Genomic DNA, 12,358 nt, shown 5'->3' on the forward strand with positions numbered 1-12,358 from the left:
TTAATCACCAAGTCCTTAGAGCAATTATCTTGCTTGAGCAGACCCACCTCTACTCAGTGTTATCTTAATTGCTTAGCCGTTTTCTTGCAAATTCCTGGTTTTCCAGCAGCTGCTTTTGCAATCTCAAGTTGTTTCAGTTTTTTACACAGAACCTGTTTTTATACTTGATTTTATATGTGTACAATAAAACGCAAATTATACTAACACATATTACAAGAACAACCAGCCCAACAGCGCACCGGCTGCTGCAAATCACCTCTGCTGAGCCTCTCTCAGCTTGTGACACAAATCACTCTGCCGAGCCCCCCTCGGCCCTCGGCTGGCCACACAAATCCCCAGCAGCTAATACCGCTTCCTGCTACCTTTGTCACTCCACACTTAGAGTAAATTAATTCCTGTGACCCAAAATCAACCTTTACAGCTCTCTCCAGGATCTTTCTTGTCCCTAAACCTGGGACCAAAACCACAAACTGCGACCTACCAGGCCGCTTTTTAATCGCAAATCAAACAAAATGGGAGCCTCCACGGCTCCCAAAACTCAGCAAACCAGCAATCCTGTTGTTACCACCATTTCACCTCAAGACACAAACTATTAACTCCCAGCTGCCGTTCCTGGCACTGCTTAAAACACAAACCACCAGCAGCTTACGCTGCTCCTCCTGCTCTCAACTTAAGAGCTCACACTCTTAAAGCAAATTTTTCCGTGGAAACATACAAACAAAACCACAAAGGCATTTGTTGCATGTAAAGACGTCTCTTTTATTTATTTCTCAATTTTATCTATTTATCAACAGCCTTTTAACCCTGTGAAGACCGTACACCACCTCAAAGGTACCTGTTTCAATTTTTAAACATATCTTTTTTTCCATAGTTCTGGCACTTCCTGGTCTTTCTCCGGGCTGTCAGTGAGGACACAGGAGTCCCCATGTTCCCAGAACATTCCAGGTGGGCACCCAAGGGGGTCCCGGACTCCTGCTGGCCCCTGGGCTAGAGAGAGCAGAGTCCTGCCACGGTCGCCAAAATGATTTACCAAAATATGGATATGATCTAGTATCAGTATCCAGCTGAGACGGACAAAGACTCTTTAACCGATTAGGGTTACAGAGTGTGTGTTTATTGGCAGTGCTGGGCCGATGGGCAGGGTCACCCCTTAATACACACGGCCCTGAGTTCAGGTGAATAGAGACTTTTATTTACCGAGATATTAAATGTAAATACAGATTCATAACCCAGTTACCACCCACTCCCCGCTTCCTATGCCAATTAAGAAAGAAGCAATTAAGCATGCACAGTTTGCTCCTTGAAATGAGTTGGTGGTCTTATTATGGGGAGTGGTCACAAAAGGAGGAAGGAATATGTATCTCTTCCTCGTTGTGACCTTTCTACCTTTTCAGTCCAAAGTGACAAATGAACCCCTGGCCAGGCTCCTAGTTTTGTGTTTCCAATTAGTTTCTGGTTTGCAATTGTCTTATGTTCTTGAAGTTCCTCACAAGATTCTGCGTTTCTCATTACAAGCCCAGCTGAACAAACACAAGGTTGACAGACAATTAGTTATCAGCTAATGATTAGCTCCTAATTCTAGTAGGGCCTCTCTATCTATTTTAATTTGATTTAGCAAGGAGTAATTTTAATTAAGGCTTTAGCTTTTCTAATATCTTAAATTCTTCAAAGTTTATGTTTCAGCCTGAAAGAAGAACAAATTTCAGAGGACTTGGAGCTCCTATTGCAATGGCTGCAGGTAAAAAGACGGCACACAGGATCCAAAGATTTGTACAAAGAAGCTCTTGCCCGTGGCTGGCCTGTCACCAGGGAAATGTGTAAAACTTGCATATCAGCCTGCAAGCAATGTCACAGACAACTAGAAAGGCATCCTTTAGAAGATGATCTATGCACTTAAGAAAAGGTAAAGGCTTATGCATGGCAGGTAGATTATATTGGTCCATTTAAGAAGTCAGGTGGTAAACACTTTGTGCTGGTAGGATTGGAGATTATATGTGGGTTGGCCCAAGCCCAAGCTTTGAAAAGAACTACAGGAGATAATGCTGTCAAAGCATTGCAAGGGTGGTTTGGAATTTTCCCAAAACAGCAATAAATTCAATCTGATAACAGGTCCCACTTCATTGCCAAAATTGTACAGGATTGGGCAAAAGGTGAAGGAATAAAATGGACTGTTCACACCCCTTACTGCCCTCAAGCTAACGGGATTGTAGAAAGGACCAATGGTTTCCTGAAACGGCTCCTTAAACCACAAGAGGGAAGCTGGGCTCTTTGGCTAAGGGAAGCTGTAAAAAATGTAAATGACAGATGGGGATTAAACAGGTGTCCCAAAAGCACTGCCTTTTGTCCAAAAGCCCCAAGCATAATTCCCACTCTATGGGGACCAAATGACCCTAAGAATCCAGCACACTAGCCTGGACAACCTGCCCTGGTGGACCTTCCTAGTGTAGGGCAAGTACCACTAGTATTAAAAACCTCTCCAAATAAATATGCATGGGTGGCCTCCGACACTCTGGGAAAAGAGCATCGGATCAACACACGCTGGGTAATTCCATCATTTTAAGTTTCTGCCTTTTGGGGGCAGACTCTGTTGTGTTCACTTTCCACAGAAGAACACCGAGGGCCATGAAGACCAGATAAACCATGATAATACTAGTATTAAATAGTAAGTACTTACTATGGTAAGATACTTGTCTGCCTCTTACCACAACACCACGGCCAAAACTCGGTTGAGTGGCCGTGGTCTGAAGCTACCATCAGGTACCCCTGATGTGTTCTAGGATCCTACCCCAGAAACCGTCACCCAAACCTAGTGACCGTAGTACTACACGACTCTTGAGGTACGTACCGTCAAAATGACTGGGGTTGGGACTGAAAAGATTGGCCCAGAGTGATAACTGGAAGAATTGGTGAAGAAATTAAGGTAGGATGCAGAAAAGTGGAAAAGTCTCTTTACGAGAAAGCTTCCACCATTGCAATTGCCAGAAATTTTCCAGAATCAGATGTGACGAGCAATTTGCACCCCAACATCATGGTGAAACTCTGCGCCACAGCAGTGTGGTCATATAACAAACAATCCCCCCTCATACTGTGTTGTCATCAGAAAAATATCGGTTACTATACCCTGGACCCCAGTACCAACAAGTGGAAATTATGAAGCTTTGTAAAAAACAATCTACTGACTGTCGGTATCATTTCACTTGAACCAGATCAACCTCTGTAACATGTAATTGGCAAAATGACCTGACACATCAGTCAGGTCTGAAAGGTCTAATTTATAGACTCAAAATCAATGCTGTGGCAAAACCCATACTGAGTGCAGTGATCACATACCATGGTGTAAGCACCCCCCCAGTGCTGGATGACAAACATAATGTTTTCCCTCCCTTTGTGGGAACGCAAGGTGATGATGTGACAATAACCTGAAAATTAAATGCTGAATCCTCATTGAACCTGTATACAGTCATGGCATGGGACCTCATGGCCATGTTCTGTTTTGTGAAATTCAAAATCAGAATAGTTGGCTAAAGCTAACTGACGTACAATTTTCCCATCAAATTGTGTGTGGGAAAAACAATACCAAATACTGGAGAGAACTTGATGTCAATGTTGTGACACCTACCACCACCCAACCACTGGTTATACTGAGCCCGAGAAATTTTGAAATCGGGCCATATATAATCAGAAAAACTGGCCAACAACAAATATTGATTAATTTGGTGTGGTCTCTTAACCAAGTCAAATTGCTAATGCAAAACAATGTCTCAGAAGTTCAGCCAGCTTGTTCACCTTTTTTGCAAACTTCTTTTGAGAGGCGGACACCTGGTTGTGAAATCGTAATCCTTCTAAGAAACGAATTACAAGATCATAACCTGTGTTGTGGGAATAGGATTGGGAATTTTGAATAGTATTGATTTAGAAGAGCTGATGAACAAATTGGTTACCACAACTGGGGATGTTATCAGTATCATATAGGACATGGATGTACATGTTTGAGAACTGCTTGTGATAGTGTACTTCTAGAAATCTTAGTGAATACAAAAAAATCATTCAAATTTTTCTGTTTGTAATTTTACTAAGATTGCAGGAAGTGATTTTTCTTATGTAGTCCCAGTTATTTCTTGCCACCTTTTACGGTCCATTTACACACTGATCCACCATTTATTGCCTACCTCTATTGGGATGAACCTCACTCTGGTAAAGCAATTGTTGCTTCAGCAGGATTTAATTGACATTTTGGAAAAGTAAAAATAGGAAATCAGCCCTTGTGATAAAGAAATTGCCTGAAATTGTTTATTTGGATTGTATTGGATGAATTGGAATTGCTTATTCTTTGTAATAAGAAGTTGAATGTGTATTTTAAGTGAAAATGGATTCTTTGCTTTTGTTTTTCCTTTTTTCTTGCCCTTTTTCCTACTTTACTTTTTCTGTCTGATTTTCTGTCTCTGGTTTCCGGGGTATGCTACCAAGCTTTGAAGAGACCTGAAGACTTCGTAACAACACTACAAAGGAGCCCTCTTGATGCTGATCGTGAGTCACGGGGTGGTTTAAGAGACGCTCTGAAGTTTCCCTCATTTGCCTCACGAGCATGGCAAGAACAGAGACCGAGACCCTGAGGAGCCCAGGGGACTTTGTGCAGGGGTTCTGGCCTGGTTGAGGTGGATGCTTGCTAAGCCATTGTTTGAAGGTGTGCTCAACCTACAGCACAAGAGTGATTGTTTGCAGGTGTTTGCTGTGCTGCCATGGTACACTGCCTTCGTTCCTGCTGCTGAGCAGGGACTTGTAAGGAGCGGGGCCTGTTCAGTACCTCACACCTGCTTCCCAGAGCAACGGCTCACACCACAATAGCCTATACATCTCCCCACCTTTTGGCCAACTGCCCTTCACCTTGAAACTTGAGACTCTAAAGGTGACTTTTCTAAGTTGCTTTCAGAGAGTGAGTTCCCCACGGAAGGAGACACTGGCGACCCCATCTTGTCCATTGGTAGCGATACCTCCCCCTCGTTTTCTCTCTTTACTTTGCCTCTTTATTCCTCTCTCTTTCTCTCTCTTTCTCTCCTTCTCATCCATTGCATAAGCCATGATGCTGGCACTAAAATAAAGATGCATTATTGCTGTTGTGATTTCAACTGAAATCCCTTGGTCTCCTTTATGCACTCTGAGATCAAACAAACCTCTCACGATTGTGACACATGTATACTTCAATGTGTGCACAAATGATGGATAAGACAATTTCTAGCATCTATGTAGTTCATCAGGCCAGGGGAGATGTTAGGAAGGATGAGAATTTAACAGAAAAGTTTCACAGATATGAATGCTTACCAGAAGGTTCTCTAGAAATGAAAGCAAGCTTGGATATATAAAAAGACATTTATAGGGCCGCTTACTGCCGAAACTACCAAGAAAACAAAGGTTTAGTCGAGATGGAAGGTTTAGAACAATGGTTAATCAGTTAGAAGGAGGTTTTATGGATGAAGTCCAACAGCTTTAAGTGGTCTTCAAACAAAACATGTTTTCTACGAAGTAAAAAAGCATAAGCAGACAGAAAGACATTTTTTACCAAAGCAAAAAGAATTTTCCACTGCAAAACAGCTTTCAGAGTTTAACATGTAATTACTAACTCAAATGTTTGGTAGTCTGTTGCCCTGAAAACTCAGCTTCTGAGCTTGCTGACATGGATTTCTAAAGACTTTCCCAGGACAGTAACTGTAAACATAGATATGTGTACATTCTTTCTGTTACATGTCTTGTGATGGGCATCTCTCATGGCCAGTGCAGTGAGAAAGTGTTATCCTGACCATCCAATCCCTGGCCGTGGTCAGAAGCCTGTAAATCCTGGGAAGAAAAACAAACACTCTTCTTCCTTTCACCACACCTCGACCTGTGTCCGTGTGATCTATTCATCTTCAGCAGCACCAGCAGTCACAAATATAGTATGGTAATTTCAGCAGTTTTTATAGGATCTATGTACATGTAAAGGTATTGTGTATGATGCTGATTGGTTGTTATGCAATGATACACACAGCAAAAGAAAGCGATATAATGCACTGTAACCAGAACTAAGTGGGCTTCAGGACACAGGGCTTGCCTGTAGCCAGCAGCTGTAGGCTGAGCCACGACCCCCTGCTGTAATCTAGTCGATAAAATAAACAGCATTCTAAAGAAGAGCCATCTGAAGTCCCCATCCCTCTGCTGGCTCTAACAGTCCTGCCCTCTCCCTGATCCTGTCCATGGATGGAGCATTACTGTGCTTTCAGGAAGCTGTTCTAGAAAGCCTCAGGCATTCCAACTCCTTTGCCCTCTGTGGATGCTTGCCACAGAATCCCTCACAGCCGAGTTCAGGGCATACTCAGCTTGGCTCTTCCAAAATCCAAGGCCTTCAAGGTGCTCAGTTAAACCTTTAACTCCACTGTGCTGTGGAACTGGACCTTCAGCACAGGGACCTTTCCAGCCCGATCTGCGCTCGTTCCTCTGCGTCTCTGCACAAAACACAGCGCAGGAGAGAACAACAGGAGGGGCCTGTGTGTCACAGCGCTCTGGATATGTGACCCTTCAACTCCACAGAGATGCAGGTTTAGTGAAAAAGTCAAACTGTTTATTGATGGGATGCGAAAGCAAAGGGATGAGCTGAGGGGCAAAAAAGGGGATGAGCAAGGTCTGAGGACTGAGTGATGGAGCTGTGAAAAGGGAGGGAAACTGGTGGGTAAAAGAAGGGATGGTCAGTGTCTGAGGGCTGCAGGGAGGGAGCTATCAAAAGGGAGGGAAACTGAAGGGAAAAAGAAGGGATGGGCAGTTTCTGAGGGCTGTAGGGACAGAGCTATCTACAGGCAGGGAGAGGGCTGAAGCCATGCGAGCTTCCCACAGGCTCAGCTGTGCCAGTTGTCAGCTGAGCCTGGAGCTCCAGCTGGTCTCAGTGTACTCTCGTCTTCCATGGCATCTTATACAAAGACTGTTTCTCCTAAAGCAGCAGACGAGCGAACATCTGCTGTTCTTTCAATAAATGTCTGCTGAAAAACTGTGTTCCTCTGAGAAGCGTTGTCATCTCTTCTCAGGGCTTGAAGTGCTGGAAGAGAGGGGAACAGAGCCACGATCAGAGCCCAGATCTGTGGCAATCCTAGGAGAAAGTGCTGCCAGGGCCATGCCAGCCTGCTCTTGCTGTGGCCACAAGAGGGAAGAGGCCAACAGGATCAGCTGCAAGGTCCTGGTCACCCCACCCAAATCTGCCCTCCATATCTCTGAAATGTCTCTGTGCTATTCCCACAACACCGAGGTATCCACACACGGAGAGAAGACCTCTGAAGCCGGGGCAGGGATTGCAGCTCCATGCCCGGGCATTGCAGATCCCCCAGTGCCAGCCCCTCACTGCCAGCCCTCACTCACCCTCGATGAGGGCCTGCAGCTCTTCCTGCTACACCCTCAGGTGCTCCCCGGCCATCCCTGGGAACACAGAGCCTGTCAGGGCCCCGGCGGCACAGCTCCCTGCCAGCGGCGCTGCCAGCCCTGGGGCCACACGACCTCCCGCCCCGGCAGGGCTCAGCCCCAGCCCTTGCCGCATCCTGACTCAGCCCAAGGGCACGGCTGCCAGAGGCCGGCAGCAGCCCCGAGGGCAGCCGGGGCTCCAGGGCGCCGGGCCCGGGTGCCGCTGCCGGGGCAGCAGCCGGGGCTGGGGCCGAGCTGCGGCGGGGCGGGGAGCCAGCCCGGGCTCGTGGCTCACCCATGAACCTGACGGCCGCCTCTCGCAGGGACTCCTGTGGGCTGTCCAGGTATGGCAGGGCCCGGCGCAGGTGCTTGGCCGCTTGGCTCTTGTCGTCTGCCAGCTGGAGAGAGCGACAGGAGGGAAGGGTTGGCGCGGGCTCTGCCCCTCGGTCGGGCGCTGCCTGCGGCCAGCCCCGGCCTCCCGTGCCCGCGCAGCCCTGAGGCCCGGCCCGCAGCCCCACTGGGCTGGGGCTCCATCGGCACCCGGCTCGGGGCCACAGGAGCCTGGAGAAGAAGCCGTGCAGCCCAGGGAAGGAAGCGGTGTGTAGGGCACAGGCTGGCGCCCCCGGGTGCAGCACTGGGCCACCGCTGCCAGCCCCACACACTGAGCACTGGGGGCTGGGGGCTTCTCAAATTTGGGCTTCTCCAGGCCGTTCTTACCAGACACTCGGCAAACTTCCACAGCTGCTCCTTCCTCACCAGCTGCTTCAGATTCGTCTTCTTGAGGAATTCGGCCACACGAAGCAGCGTTTCCCGAGAGGCCTGGAGAGCAGCAGAGATGCAGAGATGGCACTGCAGCCGAGGGCACAGGACTCTTGTCTGGGTGACAGGGCCCAGAGGAAGCTGCAGCCTGGGAGGTTCCAGGACAGGAGGAAGCCGATGCCCCTCCCAGGGATGCACCGGCATCACAGCAAACCTCACCTTCGCCACACGCCAGTTCTCATCATGGCAGTGGATGAAGAGTGGAAGCAGGCTCTGGTTCAAAATCTTCTCCAGAGGCTTCTTTCCCTCATCCACTACCAAGTCCATTGTCTTGAAGAAGAGTTCAAGGGAGAGCAACTGCACATGGCTGTGGTCCTGGAGGAAAAGAAGAGAAAAAGACCTTAATACCAATTCCTCCAGGCTCGACTGGACAAAGGCCCAGAAATCTGTAAGACACAAAGTTTCTGGGCAGCAGCCAATGCCCATCGCTGGGGGCACAGAGCCTTACGTGATCAAAGAGCAGCAGGAGTGCCTGAGCCAGCTTCGGAGCAGTGGTGCTGCATATCCCGATGTCTTTATTCTTGAGCATGCTGAGCAACACACGGAGGGCCATGCCAACCACATCTCCATATTTATCACCCAGCAGGTCCTGAAGGCGTTGAGACAGGCTGCACATTCTTATGGCCTGTTTGGAACACAAGGCTGTGCCCTTCAGTGGAAGCCCTGAATGGCTGCATTGCCAAGACCGCCCTGGCACTGCAACCCCACCCTGCTGCTGCCGGGCCCAGAGGCCAAAGGCCTGTCCCAAAGCACTCAGGCAGGTGAGGCAGGAGAGCTGGGAGCAGCTGCCTCAGCTCCTGAAGCCCAGCCAGCCCAAGGGGCTGCTTTGCCCAGCACAGCTTCAGCCGCTGCCCCGTTCTCACCATCGAGGGATCCTTGCTGAGCACCTTGAGGCCTCTGAGTGCCAGGCAACGCCTCTGCCAGCACTTGCTCTGCAGGTGCATTGACATAATCTCAAGGACACAATCACCATATTTAGTCATATCTAAATACTCGAGGACCTGAAAGGCACAGGGCAGTGAGAGGGGAACCGGCCATCAGGAGCCTGGAACTGGCGCAGGCACCGTCCCAGGCAGCTGTGGCTATGCAAGGGGACAGGGCTGGCAGGCAGCTCAGCGAGGTAGTGCTGGCCATTGGGCTCACCTCCACAAGGAATGCCAGGAAGGGCAGATCCCAAGGCAGCTTATCCCTGGTGAGTGCCTTGAGCAGGTGGAGTGCAATGCGGGTACGGAGGGGGACCAATCCACTGCACATCTCCCTGTCAGGGGCAAAACAGCACCATGACTTGAGGTGGGGGGAAAAAATCTCTGCCATGAATGACTCACAGAGATCTGGCCTTTCCCCAGCATCCTTGGAGGGATCGTGGGTGCTTTGGGAGGTGCCTTCTTTGGGCACCCTCCTCTCTCAGCCGTTTCCAGTCTGCTCAGCCATCCCTCAGTGACAAGGCCTTCTGGCCGTGACCACGGGGACTATGAGTGGCACAGGGCACACATTTCAGAGGCAGTGGGGGGAAGGGGCTCTCACCTGGCCAGCAGACCCACGGCATTGTGCTGGGTGTCAGCACAGAGGAGCGTGTCCCAGACACCCTTGAGCTCCATAGCCGTCAACTCTTTGGAACACCCCAGTCGGCAGAGCAGAGCCTTCATGGCCTGCACTGCAAACCTGTGTGCAGAGCAAAGCCCAGGTCACACTGGGTGCACTGGTGTCAGCCACAAGGGCATGGGAAGGACAGGAGGACTGGCACCTGTTGGGGTTGCTGGGAAGGCGGTGTTCCTCCTGGCATACTTTCCAGAAGCTGTCAAATTCCACTGGTGGCATCTGCTGTGTGGTGATGACAACTTGGAACAGCAGAGCCACAAACAGGCGAGGGGTATAAATGATCATTGCGTCATGGCACAGAGGCATGTGGACCATCACCCAGAGCACCAGAGTTGCCTGCAAAAGAAGCACAGCAAGAGAGCACTCAGTGCCGAGGTGTCCATGGGGCAGGGCCTGAAGGGACATGCACGAGGAGCAGTGGGTCCGGTGTCCCCTGAGCCTTCCCCTAGCCCAGGTTTAAGCCCAGTACGTGAGGCGGGGAGAGAACGGAGAGCTCCTGGGGAAGCAAGCTCCAGGTGATCAAAGGTCAGCTCCAGAAACTCACACTCAAGGGAAAAATGTCCTTGGTGTCCCCATCAGAGGTGCTGATGTTGCAAAGTGGCCAATTCTCCATCACACAGAGCAGTATTGGCACCACTTTCTCCATTGCTGGTCTTGATGAGCCTATGACTCTCCACATCACTGCAGCAGCTCTGTAGGATCAGAGCGCTGTGTCAGGGGTGTCTCAGTCTCAGAGCCATGCCCTGTGTAGCTGTGGGGTCCCAGGTGCCAGAGCCCCGGTGCCCTGAGGGGCAGGGAGGGAGCATTGGCAGCAGCCTCAGGAAACAGAGGGGCCCGAGGCTCCTGGACCTCTCTGCCTGTTGGGCAGAGCCCATTGGACAGGCTGTGCAGGGCAATGGGCCCTAAAGGCTGGTGAGCCCTGAGCTCTGAAGGCACGTGGGCCCCATACCTGTCACACGATGGGGCACAGCGCAGGAGGGTCAGCACCACATCGATAGGGTGTTCTTCAGCCAGCCTCACAATGTCAATTTGCTGACTGACATCCACAGGGACATGGGACACCAGACTCTGGTAAAAGTTCCTCACCATGGCTGGCACCTGGAGTAGGAATGGGGAAGACTTGGAGCGCTGTCCAAGGCAGCAACTTCCCCAGCTTCCCCCAAGAAGTGCTTACCATCCCATCACACTCTGCTGGCCTCATAGTCTGAGGGGGCCCTGTGGATGTGGCTTGAGGGGGCACAGGATCCCGGGAGACCTCCAGTTCTGGCTCCTGGCTGGCTACCTGCTGGTCAGAAGAAGCAGCTCTCTTGTCAACAATGTCAGAAGAAACACGAGGGTCCTTGAAATAATCCCATATGAGCTCTTGGCTTAGAGTGGGAGTGGGTATCCTGTTGGCATTCGCGATGCCCTGAGTTCCTCTGGTGTCATCATCTGGAATGGCCACGTCCTCAGTCCCTGCCATGTCAGCCTCTGCCCTGTCATCCTTCACTGCAGCGTCAGAAACTTCTGAGGGCTCAGCTGAATCTGGGCTGACATCAGGCTCTGCCTGGAGCTCCTCCAGCCCAGAGTCAGGCTCAGCTGCGCCCTCAGTTGCTGCTGTCGTGTTGTTGTTTCTACGCCGAATGCGCAGGAATTTGCGGAACCTCTGTGCAGAATGAACAAAGGACAGGGAAGAGAGGCATGTTCCATGGAGTGCTGCAAGTGCAGAGCTGGGCTGAGCAGTGACAGCAGGCCCAGCCCAGGTGGGGATGGCTGCAGGTACCTTCAGCGTTTTGCGGAAGCGGCCGCGGGCGGGCTCCTGCTGTTGTCTGTCGTCCATGGCTGCATCTGGAAAAGAGCAGCCAGAGCTGAGGGGCTGCGGGAGAGGCCGGAGAACACAGCCCAGCCCTGCACTCCCCAGGCAGGGACAGCCCTGGGGTGGCTCAAGGGATGGAGCATGGTCTCTGGCGTGGGTCAACCCCAGCCCCTCTTCTGTCCTGTCCTTGGGCATGTCCACACGGGATGGGACGGGATGGGATGGGATGGGATGGGATGGGATGGGATGGGATGGGATGGGATGGGATGGGATGGGATGGGATGGGATGGATGTGATCCAGCTGGCTGCAGCCATCAGCCCTGTGGCCCAGCTCTGCCACTCACCATCCTGCAGTGGTTGGAACTGCTCCGGCTCTTCTGGCTCTTGTGCTGGGGCAGCTCCAGGGTCTGTCTTTCTGTTCTGTCGGAACACTTTAAACAGGTTGAGGAATCTGCCTGCCATGATGCAATTCTGCCTCAAAGGCACCTTAAAGAGAGATGCCTTGGGTAATCTCTGAGAAAACAAACTGTGCAGTTGTGCCTTGAAGGCACCTGCGAGAGAGAAGCCTCAGGGAGGCTACAGGACAGCAAGTCCTGCAGTCTGGTCTCAAGGGCTCCTGCCACAATGACTGGAGACTCCTCGTAAATGACTGTGGTCACCAGGTCCCACAGTCTCACCTTGAGGACAGAGGTCAGAAGGATGGGAGATGCCTCAGAAAAGCTCCAGGTC

This window comes from Poecile atricapillus, chromosome 5, assembly GCF_030490865.1.
Source record: "Poecile atricapillus isolate bPoeAtr1 chromosome 5, bPoeAtr1.hap1, whole genome shotgun sequence".
Taxonomy (NCBI): Eukaryota; Metazoa; Chordata; class Aves; order Passeriformes; family Paridae; genus Poecile; species Poecile atricapillus.